We start from the raw sequence: 17,482 nt of genomic DNA on the forward strand, positions 1-17,482 counted from the left end.
TCCTTTCTTTGTAGCTATTAAGACAAAAATAGAGAAAATGAATCTTGCTAAGAAATGTGATGGGAAAGATAACTGCTCATAATCAAGGTGCTAATGCTGTGTAATCCAGCCCTCTGTGTCCATGGGAACTGGCTGAACTAGATTTTTCCTGACATAGTCATGCCTTGGAATTAATTTTGTTTGGTTCTTTTGGAAACTTTCTGAGCTAGAGTATTCCTGGTGATTCAGAAATTTTAACAATTGCCTTGGATACCTCTAAGAAAAAGTTTGTTTTAGTAAGTATTATTTGTTAATAATTATTTATGACTTAAGGTATCCAGTCAGTGTTATTAATCACTCCATAATCCCAGATCTCTGTACCTGAAGTCTCCAAGATAAAAACAGCTCATTTCTTCTGTTGGATGAGTGATCTGGCTTTTTTCCTTCTAAATTTTAAGTGTTTTTTTTTAACTAATGCTAATATTTTTTGGTTGAGTGTTGGGGCAGTGAGGTCTTTATAAACATAAAAAGAGTAGAAGAAATTATAAAGGAAAATGATATATATATATAAATTAAATAATATATAAATATATTTATATGCACATATAAATATATTTATATATAATATATATAAATTAAACTTTGTACATCAAAGAACACCATAATAAAAATTAAAATGGAAATAAACCAGCAAATATTTACCACAACTACTGACTGAAGGTCCATGCACACAATGGATTTAGAAGAAATAATGAGATACACTAACATCTCAGTGCAGAAATAGACAAAAGACATGAACAGGCAATTCATGGAAGATGGAATAAAAGAAGCTAAAACAGAAATGTGTTAAATACATTTAATTTACTAGAAAGCAAAGAAATACACCTTTAAATGTAATGATGAACATTTTTTTGGCCTCCTAATTAACAATTAAAAACATGCTGACTCCACTTGCTGGTGGACCAAGGGAGCTGGCTGTCCATACGCTGCTATTGTGAGTGCAAGTTGTTCCATTGTTTTACGGAACATATTGTTGGCATTTATTGTTAAATAAACATTTCCTTCAACTCTGGAACTCCATTTTTTGGAATTTCTCCCAGTGAAGTAAGCCATCTGCATTGAAGGTATGCATATGATATTGGTTGTGGTACTGATTATAAATGGAGAAGAGCTGGGAATAATATAATTGTCCTATGAATTTCGAATAGGTAAAATATTATGGTACAACTGTGTGTAGACAGTTGTGTGTTCACTTAAGTGCTTTCGAAAAAAATTAAATTACATGGGAGGGAAAGCTTATGGTAACATATTAAGGAGGAAAAAAGCTCAGGTGAGTAATCTCAGTGTGGTTGAAAAAAAAACAACTATCTATAGCATGGAAAGAAAGATGTTAACAATTATGATCTCTAAGTTGTGAAATAAAAGAACCTTTTCTATCATTTCTAAGGTCTTTGTTTTGTTTTATTTTGTTTGTGTTTTTTTTTTAATTAATTTTTTATTTTTTATAAACATATATTTTTATCCCCAGGGGTACAGGTCTGTGAATCACCAGGTTTACACACTTCACAGCACTCACCAAAGCACATACCCTCCCCAATGTCCATAATCCCACCCCCTTCTCCCAAACACCCTCCCCCCAGCAACCCTCAGTTTGTTTTGTGAGATTAAGAGTCACTTATGGTTTGTCTCCCTCCAAATCCCATCTTGTTTCATTGATTCTTCTCCTACCCACTTAAGCCCCCATGTTGCATCACCACTTCCTCATATCAGGGAGATCATATGATAGTTGTCTTTCTCTGCTTGACTTATTTCGCTATGCATGATACGCTCTAGTTCCACCCATGTTGTCGCAAATGGCAAGATTTCATTTCTTGACAGAATGGGAGAAGATATTTGCAAACGACATATCAGATAAAGGACTAGTGTCCAGAATCTATAAAGAACTTAGCAAACTCAACACCCAAAGAACAAATAATCCAATCAAGAAATGTTTCTGGTTTTTATATTTTGCAATTAGTAGGTAATCATGGTACAGTCAGGTAAATATTGAAAAATTAATTTGGAAAATTCTGAACATAAAAACTTCAGTTTATGGAGTAGAGGATGCTGTTGGAATGTCTATTTTTGGATTTTTTCTTTTTTTGTAAGTAAACTTTTCATTTTGGAATAATTTTAGATTTGAGAAAAGTTGCATAGTATAGGTAGTCTTGTATGCCCTTCCCCGGTTTCTGCTAACATCCGTCTGTAGGACATTTGTCTGAACTAAGAGATTAATGTTGGTACATCACTGTCAACAAACTGCTTAGTTTATTCAAATTCCACTGAATTTTTTAATAATGCTTTTTCTCCAGATTATCATTAGAGGTCTCTGGGCATCTGGCACTTTGACCGGCACCTGCCACTGAACCCTGCCTTCCTCCATTTCGCTTTGGCCCAACAGAATATGCTGTCTTGGGGCACCTGGTTGCCTCAGTCAGCTACGAGTCTGCCTTCAGTTCAGGTCATGATCCCAGGGTCCTGGGATGGAGCCCCATGTTGAGCTCCCTGCTCAGTGGGGAATCTGCTTCTCCCTCTGACCCTTAGTTTGCTAGTGCTCTCTCTCTCACTTTCTCTGTCTTTGAAATAAATTATAAAATCTTTAAAAAACAATAATGTACAGTCTAGACCTTTTGCTGTCTTTTGCCTGGAGGCCTCTTCTTCTGGCTTATCCAAGTAGCTGGCTCCCTCAGAACAGCATTATCTTCTCTACTTTCCCTATTTTGTGTTTTTCTCCCTCTTCTGTTTTCTCTCAGCATATCCTAGGGCATTTGGCTTTTAAAAATTAAGTTATACAATATGCTTTGTCTCCCACTTAAATTGGGTATCTTTTAAAAAGGCATGTCATCAGGTCCAATCCGGCTGGTAGGATTTACCATTTAGTATACTGAAGTATACTGAAGTAATAATTTACTAGCACTCTGAAGGATTAATTAGCTCAATGGCCTGGAGAAGAATTAGCACAGCTTCCAAAAGTGCTTAACTTACTTTCAGGGAGTAGTTCTGGTGCTGGGGGATATGGTTCATTAAATGATTCTGAAAGATTCAAAGATGGTCCTTTGAGCATTGTACTTCTGTTAGAGTAACTAGTTCATTTTCTGGGTGTAATGACAGAAATACTACTTTACAAAGTAATTGTATGTCAGTGGAAATAATACCCACAATTTTAAAACTTTGTGAGCGGTCTGTTGATTGTCACCAGTGTAGTTCCTTACCTAAGAATGGACAGCAACACCAGCAAAGGGAAAAAACAAATCAATCTTACTTTAGTCCCTTCTATTTTTATAAATGGCATTTATTGTCAATAAATGGATAGCTAAATGTTTAGGTATTTGGCAACTTTGAATATATGGAATTACATTTTCGTTGAGCTATGTAACTGTCACTGGAGGATAAGCAGGGGACTTCTTTGTAACTAATAGACTTTTTTGGGGGGAAACTTTAACAAAATGTGTTCAGATGCACTTTAATTTAAAAAGAAGATGTTTTCTACACACACACACACACACACACACACACACACTACTACTCCGTAAAAAAAATAGTTTTTAGTATATATTTTCAAATAATTTATTTGGTCTTGAAGAGTGGTTTATAAGGGAGCTAATCTTTGAACTTAAATAGTCAAGTTGACAGACCTCCCTGTAGTATTCTGACACTTTGAGGTGAATTAGCAGTGCTGTGAATATACACTCTCACAAAGGAAGAAGCACATTTATTTTCTTCTGGGGGGTCAGTCAATAGATGATATCAATTGATAAAACTGTATAAAGTGCAAAGATAGAGGAAGGGCCTGTATTTATAAAACTTAATCATGAAGAGTTTTTATTGGTCATGTTGAATTCTTTACTATATTAAAGTAGACATCATATGAAAATTTTTACTGCATTAAATAACTTCCTGAGAAAGCCTTCAGATTATGTTCTTCAGCTGTCCTGCAGAGCAGTCTCTCCTACTTCTGTTTCTGGAGGTCCCTGGTGGGTAATAAATGTTAAACTCTGGAAAAGGGACTGAGGGCTCTGGCTTTTGGATTGACTTAGCAAAAGGAGATGTCACAGAAAGTACTTGTTCCCCTGGAGGTGTCAGGGAGGCTTTCAGGCTCTGCGGGCCTCATAGCTCTAGGGAGGGCCTGACTGCTGCCAGCCACCGTCTCCTCCTGAGGGTCTTCCTTGTTCTGTTCCTAAAACCAGAGACTTTTGTTTAACCAAAGGATTCTTTTTACTAATGTGCTTTGCTGTTTTAAAGCATATTGATTTTTGTTCAGCATAATTATCTTTTGCTACTGAGATTAAAGCTGTTTTTTGGGGGGCATTTCAATATTCTTTTGAACCTAAACGGTTTCCCTGTGAAATATTTGATTTGGACTCTAGGCTTATTTGCTGACATGCCTGTGTTTAATGACTGCTTCATCTCCCTGTGCTCTCTTAGCACCGTTGAGTGAAGCATTCTTCTTTCTTTAACTACATTTCTTAACAATTTAGAACTATTTCAAACTTACGGAAAAGTTGCAAGTACAGCTCAGAGACCTTTTTTTTTTTCTGGAATACAGAGTAAATTGCCATCCTGATGCCTTCTCATGCCCAGATGCTTGGGTATGTATGTCCTACAACCAAGATCATACCCTGCCCAGGCAGGAAGTTAAAGTCTATACCTTACTGCCAGGCAAGCCACAGACCCCACCCAGGTTTCCCCAATTATCCTGACAGTGCCCTTTGTGGGAAAGGATCTGGTTCAGAACAAGGCCTGCATTTAGTTATCTGCCTCTCCAGGCTCCTTCAACCTGAGGACCAGTTCCTCAGGTTTCCCCGGACTTGAACTTGACATTCCTGAAGCTCATAGGCTAGTTATTCTATAAATGTTTCTCCTTTGGGGTGTGTCTGATATTTCCTCGTGATTAGACTCAAGGTATACATCTTTGGGGGAATATCACAGAAGTGATGCTTTTTTCCCCTTTTGGCCTCCTATCAGATCGCACACAATCATGATTTGTCCCATTTCTGATAACTTACTTTGATCTCTTGATTAAGCTGGTGTCAGGTCTGTCCTCTGTAAAGCGTCGGTTTTTCCTTTAGAATTGTTAAGTATTATAGAGAGGAAATTAAAAGCTCTAAATATCCTATTTTTCACCTTACTTATTATTTTCTTTCTCTCTCTCCTTCCTTTTTTCTAATTTATTTATTTGAATGTAGACTTATGGTTCCTTGTTTATTTATTCATTGGATTTTAATAATTTCTGTCAGTATTTTCGTGCCAAATTGACTGATATTTGGCCAGTAAGAGCCCCTTCAAGTTGGTTTTCATATCTTTTCGATAGGACTGTATTATTCTTTGAGCCCTTGCATATTTTGTAACTTAAGATGTTTTAGTCTCATCTTATACTCTCCAATCAGTAATATCTCCAGAGGGCTCTGGTTGTTTTTCATGGCAGGGGTTAAGTGTGTTCATTGCTATTAGGCTGTCATTGTTCCCAGGCCTTCTCCCTGGACAGAGCTAAGGAATATCTCTTTGTATGTTTATACACACACATCTACATTCATACAGATTTATATGCCACAAACATACATGCTTCATGCCAGCATGTACTTTTATTTATATCAGTCTCTCTCTGTATCTTGAAATCTATGAATTCATAGCTATCTCTCCATTTCCAGTTGGATGCTCAGGATTCATTCTAGTTTTCCCCTTCATAGATTTGAATTTCAGCTTTTGACAGTGAGAAATGTAGCTCCCATTATCTTTAGTATATTTGCTTACTTGCTGAATCTTCCATTTATCCTCCCATTATCTTTAGTATGTTTGCCATTTGCTGAATCAACCATTGTTGCTACCGCCCCCTCCCTGGCATGTATGACCACCTGGCTTCACTCAGGCGCTACCATTCTGGACTGCCTCCATTCAGATGCCATCCTCAAGCTCCTTTGCACAGACCCTCCTCTGCGGGACACCTTCCTCACCCTAACTGGCCTTGGATGCTCTGTCCCAGGCTGTCCTTCCAGGGGGCGCCCTCCTTTCCCCATTTGGACTCTGACTTTACACTCTGGGCCAGCTTCCCAAGTGGATGCCCTTGACACCATGTTTAGGATTCCTCCACCCCCTGCTCCGTGCTATTGCATCCTTCCATGGTGACATCCCCTCACCCTGCCAAGTTGTCAGACTCTGCTGGACTCCCTCCACTTGTGGGTATTTTCTTTATAGCCCCTCATCCCTGCATCCTCCCATGTGGATGCCTCCCTGTTCTGTCACATAGGGCTTTAGAACAGGGGAAGGGAGGGGAAGACAGGAAGGAAAGAGAAGGGGAAGAAGAAGGCCAGGAGGATGAAAAGAACATGATACCATTCTTGAAGATGAGATCAGGAGAAAATGAGTAGCATCTGAAGTGGTGAAAAAGCCAACAGACAGGGCGGTGAGGAGTTCTGAGTGTGGGGGTCCTGCCTATGTCTCGAGGCTGGCTGGCTATCTGCCTTGCCCAGGTGAACACCATCTTTAAGCAGATCGTAGTTTTTTTTTTTTTTTAATTTTTATTTATTTATTTGACAGAGAGAGATCACAAGAGATCACAAGTAAGGATAGAGGCAGGCAAAGAGAGAGAGGAGGAAGCAGCCTCCCTGCCCAGCAGAGAGCCCGATGTGGGTTTCAATCCCAGGACCCTGAGACCATGACCTGAGCCAAAGGCAGAGGCTTAACCCACTGAGCCACCCAGGCACCCCTGTAAGCAGGTTGTTCTTGAAGCTCTTGTGTTTCGGGGTAATCCAGTCATTAACATGTCATCTGAAGGCTCTGACTTTTCTGTGTGCCTGGTACTTTCTGATCTCATGGTAGGCTTCAGATCTACATTCAGCTGTGCACCCTCATTCTTCTCCCAGCCCTGAGGCTGACCCTCTTCCAATGCGTCTGGGCTTAATTCCCAAAGTTACGAAGCACAGGGGAGAGTCAAGTATGACAGTTGTGTTTTGAGTCTCAATACATGGGATCAGTGTGGATGTGACACGGAGGCTTCCACAAAGTGCCCATGGATTTCCTTCCATGGCCAGAAGGAGATAGGAATTGCTGGTGCATTTTTGCTGCTTTGCTTGTTAGTTGTTTCAGTATTTAAGTGCAAAGCTACATTTGTACAGTAGCTCACTTCATAGAGCAGATGAATCCCTTAGAAATTCATTTGGAATGTTCATGACTAGAATCTTATTTTTCTCTACTAATTTTCATACATATAATTGAACCCTACATTAAAAAAAAAAAAAAAAGCTTTCCTTTAAGATAGAATCTAGCTGACACTGAAAATGTCATTGTGTAATACACGGAACCTTTCCTAGAGCTCAGGCCAGAGCATGCAGGCAGGTGGGCCCAGATAGAGGGCTGGGCCCTGGGGGTCTGGCCGTGGATTGGTCATGAGCCCAGGGTAAATGTTATCTTTCAGAAGTCCAAACTTTTAGTTTCTCTTTTGATATGTGAAAGGAAATAAAGAGTGTGTGCTTAGAATTAAGGAGACCTCGTTTGAATTTCGGTTTTGCCACTTAACTGGCTGTGTGACTTCCAATAATTGTTTCACTTCTCTAAGCTCTAGTTTTCTTGCTTGTGAAATGAGAGTAATAGGTAATCTTTCTTAGCCTATAATACTTCCAGGATTGAATGAGAAAGTACTTACAATGTGTTTGGCTCTTGGTAGATACTCAACAAATGATATTTTTCTTGAATAGCTTAATAAATAGGGAATTTTTGTGTTTGCTTTCAGTAGTTTTTAGGTTGTTTTTGATATCAGTTCTCATATTTTGCTTAGGAGATTTCTTAAGGACAGTTTAAAAATTATCTACCCTAGAAAATTAGAATTAGGTGAAGCATTTTTTTGAAAAATGTTTTATCTGTGTGCCAGCATGGCTCAGTGGGTTAGGCCTTTGCCTTCAGCCCAGATCATGGTCTCAGGGTCCTGGGTCTCTGCTCAGCAGAGAGCCTGCTTCCCGCCCCCCCCACCCCGCCCTGGCCTGTCTCTCTGCCTACTTGTGATCTCTCTCTGTCAAATAAACAAATAAATTCTTTTTAAAAAAGTTTTATTCTACTTAAGAAGGGAATTATTTTTCTTTGAGGAATAGACCAATACAAAGTTTAAACCTTTAAAGTTTATTTATTTACTTATTCATTTTTAGTAATCTCTACATCCAGTGTGGGCCTTGAACTCATCACCCTGAGATTAAGAGTCACATGCTCCACCAACTGAGCCAGCCAGGTGCCCCTAAACCTTTAAAAACTCATTTGGTTGTCTTCTCTGCTGTAACTGGAAGCAGCACAGTGTGTTTGTCGCAAGTCTTTCTGAAAAGCCTCTTTGGCGGGTAGCTATGTGTAGAAAGTAAGCTTTTGGAAAAACACTGTAAGTGAAAATGAAAGGTTGTTGCCAATATTTTCTGACAGTTGCGAGGAAAATGAGGAGCATGGGAAATGATAGTGCCATGGGTCTGATCTTTAGTAAGTTGAACAGATATAAAAAACATATGGGGTTATAAAAAGATATACATTTTTGGAAAACTTGCTGAATGGGTCCATTATTTGGGGATAAAAGAGATCTTATATTTGACTTAAAGTCATTCCTGTCTTAGCAGAGCCCATGCCCAGCAGCCTTGTAGAGAAGAAGACATGCCCAATTTGGTGACAGGCCTGCCCACCCATCAGATGTCCAAGCTGAGACCTGGATGGACACCTTAATACCTTATTATTATTATTTTGGCTTTTCATGGACAGTCTATCATCAGGGGCTGTTGGTTTTGCTTCTGGAATATTTTTCTAGTCTGTCTACTCTTTTCATCTTTCCTTAACTGTGAATCGTTGTTCTTCTCCCCAGTGACCTTCCTCCATTGCATTTCAACATAAAGCCCAAAGTTGTGAAGCACAGGGGAAATCCACTTGAATCCAAGCTGTCGCCCTTGTCTGCACGCCCCAGCTCATCTCCCAGACCTGTTCTTGAGATGACCTACGCCAGTCTACACATTGCAGCCACACTGTTCTTTTAAAACACAAACCAGTCTTTTGCTTTGCTTAAAATTTTTAAAATGCTTTCCATTGCCTATAAGATAGAATATGGGAAAATCTTAATAAGGATTTAGTAGAACTTAACCTTGGAGAATCTGGAATCTGGTCCTTTCTTGCTTCCTCAGCCTCCTTTCCAGCCGGGCGTCTCCCCATTCCTCATGCTCTGACGGCCATCCTTATTTCAGGTTCTGTCACAGGACCCCTGTACCTGCTATGCTTCTTGCCAAGGTGTCCCTCCTCTTTCTTTCCAGGTATGTAGACTTGGTGTAGTAATAGGTATAGTACTCAAGTGCCCAAGGTAGTACTCAAGTGTACTACTTGCCTAGGTGTAGTACTCAGTTGTTGCTAATGCCTATAGAGCCTCATGTTTTCACTTTAGGAAAGCTTTCTCTGATGTTCCAGACTAGGTTGAGCTGTCTGTTCTATGCCCCTAAGACCCTATATTCTATGAAAGAAAGCACTTAATATAGTTTATAATATTTTTGAATATTTTATTCTTACCTTATTTTTTTTTTTTTTTTGAGAGTGCGCACATGTGTATGCAATCATGTGAGTGGGATACGGGGCATAGGGAGAAGGAGAGAGAATCCCAAGCAGGCTCTATGCTCAGTGCAGAGCCCCATGCCTGCTCAGTGTCACAGCCCTGAGATCATGACCTGAGCCAAAATCAAGAGTCGGTCACTTAACTGACTAAGCCATCCCCTAGATTAATAGCTTGTGAGTGAGGCCTCATGTCCACTATTGTGTCCACAGAGCTTAGCACATAGTAGGTTCTCCATAAGAATTTGTTGAGTAAATGACCAGAGAAAGCAGTTGATGAGGCTGAAAGTTGATGTGGGCCATTGGAGAAGCACCTTATTTGCTGTGTGATGCTGGTTGGATTTTATATTCTTGTTAATAAAGAGACTTTGAAGCTTTGGGCAGGAGAGTGATAGCTTCTCTTGTGGAGAGGGAACTGCACGAGAGTCTCTGGAGAAGACTGGGGAGAGGTGGTGGGTAGGAGAGGAATGGAGAGATCAATGTACCGGTGAGAGCTGGTGAGATGGGGCCGCTCAGCTACCACAGAGCCAGGGCACCTAAGAGGAGGAGATGGGTCCAAAGGTATTATTAAGAGGTGGAGCCATGGGAATGGTAAATGGGTGACTGCAGGGGCTGCAGGAAGCATCATCAGAACTAGTGTGTGCCCCAAGTCTCGGACTTGGGGAACATGGAGATCTCACTGGGGAACAGTGCTGGATTTTTGTGTGGAGATTGGGGCCTGTGAAAACCTCCAATGGTTTGCATTAGAAGCTGGTAAGAGGGGTTGAGGGGCAGCTCGAATTTGAGGGGCAGCTACATCAAGTGTGTAGGTAAAGATAGGAACCTGTGAGTACAGAGAAGGCTAAGGATAACCCTCCTGTGTGGAGAGGAAGAGAATCCATTGCGGAGCCAAGATGGAGCCCTCAGAACCATGGAAAGAGTGTTGGGTGGCCAAGAACCTTTGGGGTGTTCTTTGTGTGCCCCAGGACTGACCATACTGCACTCTGTATGAGTAGTTGGGACATAGAATAAATCTGTCTCTGTGATAGAGATTTTGAAATAGAAACTTTTTTTTCCTAATTAAGCATAAATTTCTATAAAGCCACATTTTAGAAGTTTATGACACTGCTATTTTAGTTTTGCTGTACATTAAAAGTATTCTAACAATATAAGTCTATGGGTTGCCATTTTCTTTGTACTTTTAATTATCTGTAGTTGTCTTCACAGTGCTTAGGATCTTGTGAGAAATTATTTCGCTATGGTGGTTGTTGTAATCGTTTACAATGGCATATCTGAATTCAGTAGTTCATATCTTAATTTGACAATGAAGCCATATTTTATTGATGATTTTAAAAGCTTAGGCAGGATGCTTTGAAATTGAAAACAGTTATTTAAATGAATGCACATTTAAGGCTTATCAGGATAATAGGTTCATTGGACTAAGCCAATTATGCCAAAACTAAACCTTGGGGAAATTTTTTTTTCATCTTAAAAATGATTAGCTGATTTGTTAGATACCTCCCATCCCTAAAACTTTGACTATATATTTTTTTAAAAAAATTAGAGAGTTAATGCCATAGGTTTCTATACAAAAGAGTTCTAGGAGAGTGAAGGATTTTGGTGCTGTCTATATGTACTAATATAAATGAGTTCCCTGAACATCAGCTTAAAGGGACAGGAAAATATTAGCTATGAGTGCGTTCTCTTAGTTCTTTCATAGTTCCTTTATTTTATACAGTGAACCTCAGTTCGAATCAGACAATATAGTATCTACTATGTGATAATTTTTGTCCTAAGCTAGCTTACCGTTTGTGGATTCCTTCTTATTTTTCAAACAAATTAAATTGATTACTTGGTCCACTTTCATAGTTACTGAGTATTCAGAAAATTTTTGGTGGTGAATTTGGACAGTTTACTGAGTATCAGTACTTACTCTTTCTGACATACAGTTCTTTATTAGTTTCTCATGAACACGACTTAGCAGTTCCAGCAGCAGAAATTTATATTACAGTTCTGCACATTAGAAGTCTGACACGGGTCCCACTGGGCTAATGTCAAGGTGTGGGCAGGGCTGTATTCCTTTGGAAGCTCCTGGGGAAGATCTGGTTCCTTGCCTTTTCCAGCTTTGAGAAGCCAGCTATACTCCTTGGCTTATGGCCCCTTCCTCCATCTTTAAACTACCATGTAGTATCTCCCTTATCCTTTTGTCATAGTGACATCTTCCTTTAATCACAGCTGGGAAAGCTTTTCCCCATTTTTGTTTTAAAGATTTTATTTATTTATTTGAGAGAGGGTGAGTGAGAGAGTGAGCAAGAGAGCACATACAAGTTGGGAGAGGGGCAGAGGAAGAGAGAGAAGCCAGCTTCCTGCTGAGCAGGGAGCTTGACATGGGGTTTGATCCCTGGGATCATGAGCTGAGCTGAAGGCAGATCCTTGTTTGTTTGTTTTTTTTAAATTTTAAATTTTATTTATTTGTCAGAGAATGAGCACAAGAGGGTGGGAGCTGAGGTGGCAGGCAGAGGGAGAAGCAGATTACTTGCTGAGCAAACATCCCCGTGCATGCAAGACCTCATCCCAGGACCCTGGGACCATGACAAGCTGAAGGCAGATGCCCAACTGACTGAGCCACCCATGTGTCCCTGAAGGCAGGTGCTTAAGTGACTGAGCCACCCAGGGACCCCAAAGATTCTCCACTTTTAAGGATACCGATGATTACATTGGGTCCACCTGGAAAATCCCAGATAATCTCCCTACCTTAAGGAACTTTAACTTAATCACACCTCAATTTTGACATTTAATATAACATTAAGAGTTACATTACATTTAATGTAACATTGAGAGTTTCTAGGGATTAGGATGTGGATGTCTTTGCGAGGCCATTATTCTGCCTAACGTAAGTTCTCATTTGCACAATCACTTTGATCTTCCTGGTAGAAAACGAGAATTATTTTGTACCTGTTGCTAAGGGAAAAGTACTAAATTTAAGGGTCTTTTACTCATTAGGTCTGCAGTTGCTGCACTTTTCTTGTTGCCTTTATACAACATTGTAATTCCAAAAAAGTCCAAAAGAACTCAGTGGAGAAAGAGACTGGTGGGGACTAATGGAGTTTTCATTGCTGCTTTGCAGGCACTTTCTAGGAATTTAATTATATGAAACTGGTTTAGATGTTTTTAAATGAAAATTCTTTTGACAGTGCTAATTATCTTTCCACTAATAACAGTAGTCTTCCTTGACCCAGATGGTCTCCTAGTGAACCGAAATTCAGTGTTCCTTCATGGATTTTAAACTTATATTCACTGAGCATGATGAGTGTTTTAAAAGGTTATAAATCTGTTAGGTTAAGATATGATTTGGGAAGGAATTTATTTTAAGCACTTTTAGTATCAAGAGAGAAAACAATTTTGAATAATATTTAAAATATGTTCATTAATTGAAGCCCAGCAGGGGATATGTTGAATAGAGGAAGGTCTAAATTCTGATCAACAGATTAATTAAATTAATGAAAGTTGGAATAGCAACTGGAGCTCAGTTTTATTTAGTAGATTACATTAGACGTTTCTAAGATATATTGAAGAAAAAGGTTAAGGGAAATATGCAGTTAATCACTTTATGAGGAGAATATTGCCATCTCATATAAATGGATATTAATTTGAAGATCTGCAGGTATTTATAGGGGAGTATTTTAGTACAGCCAGTAATTATAAGAGTCTTCTTTAAGGATTCTTGGCGATGAAAATTGTTTTCATAGAACTGCCTGCCCCACGTTTACTACGTGTCAAGGGGGAAATCAGTTAACACTAGGAAATCTACACACAAGATTTTTTTTTTTTCCTACACACAAGATTTTTACACTTTACTGTGCTCTTTGCCATTAACCGAATATTCTAGTAAGAACTCTGAAGTTCCTTAGTTCTTTATTCTCCTCTAGTGACACAACTGGCTCCACTTAGGAATCCTGATCTTCATTCAAACCTCTTGTTAAAGTGACCCTTCATCTCTGGAAGTTTCTTCTTGTCTTCATCTTGTATTCACCTACCCACCTGTCTGACTGATCTCTCAGGTGAGGTGTTTACTATTTCTTCCTCTTCTCCACCTCCTCCTCCTTCTCCCTCTTGTCTTCCTTCCCTTATTCCTCCCTTCCCTTCTTTCTCCTCCTCTTTTGTTACTTGCTCTTTCCTTGTATTCTAATACACCAGTCTGTCCTGGTTTTCATGTCTCTGTGCTTTCTCTTTACCAGTTCTTTACTCTCTACCCTCCATAAAGTGTTGAGATCTCCTTGTATTTCAACTATTATACTTTTTTCATATTTCACTTTTTCTTTTGGTGATTTCTGTTATCTGGATGCTACCTCAGTTATTTCTGCCTAGCTGCAGATTCATATCTCAGCTCCGCACTGGAAGTGGACTCCACCTGCTTATCCCTCACTCTATCAATTCACACCCTCCTCAATCTTCTTTTCTTTTTGTCTTTGGTCTTTCTCTCCTTCTTTCTTTTTTGGGGGGGGATGGGGGTGGGGGTGGGGGGACATTGTTTCAACAATGGAACAGTTTGATATTGTAAAATCAGTCAACAAAATTCATACCTCAACAACCTAAAAGGGAAAAACCACATAATGATCTTTAACAGTGAAAAGGCTTTTGGTAAAATTTAACTGTCATTCCTAGGAAAAATTCATTTGTGAAATAATTAATTATAATAAAAATTACCAAAGTGTGATAGCAAATATACTAAAGAGCAAAACAAAACCATTTCAATTAAGATCAGGAAATAGAGATGCCGATTACATTTGTTGGTACTCAATACTGTCTTGGAAATTTTAGTGAATGAAATAAAAAGCAAATTTAATGAGTAATAAAAACTTTGGAAAGAAAAGATAAAACTAAATAGATCAATAGTTGCAGATATATGATCTTTATATATAGAAAACTCAAAAGAATCTCATTATAAGCTACTAGAATTACTACAAGAATTTTGAGGTGGTTGGATAGAGAATAAATATAAAAACTCATTAGCTTTTCCATATATTGGCCACCAGTTCCTAGAAGTTGAAAAGGGAAAAATATTGTACCCATAAAAGCTATATAGTATACAAATTTTAGAACAAGTTGAATAAGAAATTTTGTATGAAGAGAACTGGAAAATTCTATTCATGCATATAGATTAATATCTGGATAAATGGGAACATGTACCACAAAAATGTCAACTCCTCCAAATTAATATTTATTTATATTTGTTTTCTCTTTAGTTTTTTTAAAAGATTTTATTTATTTGACACATAGAGAAATAGAGAGCACAAGCTAGGCGAGCTGCAGGCAGAGGGAGAGGGAGAAGCAGACTCCTTGCTGAGCAGGGCCCTGGGATCCTTGGGATCTCTGGGATCATGACCTGATCTGGCTGGACATTTAACTGACTGAACCAGATCAGGTGCCTCATCTTTTTACTTATTTAAAAAAAAAATTAATTCCCGGGCATCTGGGTGGCTCCATTGATTGGGCACCTGACTCTTAATTTCAGCTCAGGTTGTGGTCTCAGTGTCCTGGGATCTAGCCCCAAATAGGGCTCCATGTATAGCAGGGAGTCTGCTGGAGATTCACTCCCTCTCCCCCTCCTGCCCCCTCTCTTAAATAATGAATGAATAAATCTTTTAAAAAAATTTAATCCCAGTATAGTTAACATACAGTGTTATATTAGGTATACAATACATTCAGGTATACAATACATTCAGGTGACTCAGCTGTACATTTCTCAGTGCTCATCAAGATAACTATACTACTCTTAATCCTCTTCACCTAGTTCACCCAACCTTCCCCACCCCTCTGGTAACCATCTGTTTGTTCTCTATAGTTAAGAGTCTATCTTTTGGTTTGTCTCTTTTTTCCCCTTTGTTCATTTGTTTCTTAAATTCCATATATGAGTGAAATCCTAATGGTGTTTGTTTTCCTCTGACTTATTTTGCTTATCATTATATTCTCTAGATCCATCCATGTTGCAAATGGTAAGATTTCATTCTTTTATATGGCCATATGATACTCCTTATATATAACACACACACACACACACACCCCACATCGATTATATATATATTCAAAATAAATATATATCTTTTGTGGTGCCATAAGATTTATGATTATTTGTTCTAGTTCTGTGAAAAATGTTGTTATTTTGATAGGGATTATATTAAAAGTGTAGATTACTTTGGGTAGCATGGACAGTTGAACAGTATTTGTTCTTCCAATCCATGAGCATGGAATATCTTTTCATTTCTGTCATTTTCAGTTTCTTTTATCAGTGTCTTACAGTTTTCAGGTATAGGTCTTTCACCTCCTTTGATGCGATTGTAAATGGGATTGCTTTTTAATATTTATTTATTTATTTATTTTAAAAAATATTTTATTTATTTATTTGACAGATCACAAGTAGGCAGAGAGTCAGAGAGAGAGGAGGAAGTAGGCTCCCCGCCGAGCAGAGAGCCTGATGCGGGGCTCGATCCCAGGACCCTGGGATCATGACCTGAGCCGAAAGCAGAGGCTTTAACCCACTGAGCCACCCAGGTGCCCTGGAATTGCTTTTTTAATTTCTCTTTCTGCTGCTTCATTATTACAATATAGAAATGCAACTGAATTCTGTGCATTGGTTTTGTATCCTACAACTTTTGTATCCTACAACATTTATCATTTATTGGTTCTAGTAAGTTTTTGGTGGAGCTTCTAGGGCTTTCTATGTATAGTATCATGTCATCTGCAATTAGTAAAAGTTTTGTTTCTTCTTTATCAATTTGGATACCTTTTGTTTCTTTTTTTTTTTAATAGATTTTTGTGGTTAGGACTTCCAGTACTATGTTGAATGAAAGTGGTGAGAGTGACATCCTTGTCTTGTTTCTGATCATAGGGGGAAAGCTCTCAGTTTTCACCACTGAATTTAATAGTTGTGTTTTTCATATATGGCCTTTATATATTGAAGTTATGTTCCCTCTGAATCAACTTTGTTTGATGGATGCTGTACTTTGCCAAATGCTTTTTCTTCAGCTATTGAAATTATCTTATGGTTTTCATCCTTTGTCTTATTGATATGATGTTATTTATTTATTTATTTGTTTGTTTGTTTGACATAGAGAGCCCAAGCCGTGAGACAGAGGATAAGGGAGAAGCAGGCTCTTTTGTGAGCAAGGAATCCAGTTCAGGGCTCAATCCCAGGAGCCTGGGATCATGATCTGAGCTCAAGGCAGTCGCTTAACTGACTGAGCCACTCAGGCACCCCAATATATTACATTAATTGATTTATAAATATTGAGCTGTTCTTGCATCTCTGGAATAAATCCCACTTGATTGTGATGAATGTTATTTTTAATGTATTGTTGGATTTGGTTTGTTAATATTTTGCTGAGGATTTTTTCATCTGTGTTTGCCAGAGAAAATGGCCTGTAGTTCTCTTTTACTACAGTGTCTTTAGCTGGTTTTGGTATCAGGGTAATTCTGGCTTTGTAGAATGAATTTAGAAAGTTTTCTTCCTCTTCTATTATTTGGAATAGTTTGAGAAAAATAGTATTAACTCCTCATTAAATGTTTGGTAGAATTCACCTCTGAATCCATCTGGTCCTGGACTTTTGGATTTTTGGGGGGGTGTTTTTTGATTACTGATCCAGTGTCATTGCTGACAATCAATTGGTCTGTTCAAATTTTCTATTTCTTCCTGATTCAGTTTTGGGAGGTTACATGTTTCTAGAAATTTATCTATTTCTTTTAGGTTGTTAAATTTTTGGCATATAATGTTCCTATTTTTTCCCTTATAATTGTTTGTATTTTATGGTGTCAGTTGTTATTTCTCCTCTTTCATTTGTGACTTGTATAAATTATCTCTCCTTTTTTTTTTTTTAAGTTTTTTGATGAGTCTGGCTAAATGTTTATCAACTTTGTTGATCTTTTCAGTGAACCA

The 17,482-nt window shown here is 38.4% G+C and overlaps 1 protein-coding gene across 5 annotated transcripts in view; it reads left to right on the forward strand.

Annotated features, from left to right (window-relative positions):
- L3MBTL4 (L3MBTL histone methyl-lysine binding protein 4) overlaps positions 1–17,482 on the forward strand; it is a 437,886-nt gene that overhangs the window by 103,506 nt on the left and 316,898 nt on the right. The window contains exon 1 of one of the 5 annotated variants that reach the window (XM_013051398.2): positions 13,446–13,610. The exons of the other annotated variants lie outside the window; for them this stretch is intronic. The gene's annotated coding sequence lies outside the window, so the exon portion shown is untranslated. Of the gene's footprint in view, positions 1–13,445; positions 13,611–17,482 lie in introns of those variants that run through there. 5 annotated transcript variants of the gene reach the window in all.

The sequence above is a fragment of the Mustela putorius genome, unplaced genomic scaffold (genome assembly GCF_011764305.1).
Source record: "Mustela putorius furo isolate JIRA1106 unplaced genomic scaffold, ASM1176430v1.1 tig00003858_pilon_pilon_pilon, whole genome shotgun sequence".
NCBI classification, from domain to species: domain Eukaryota; kingdom Metazoa; phylum Chordata; class Mammalia; order Carnivora; family Mustelidae; genus Mustela; species Mustela putorius.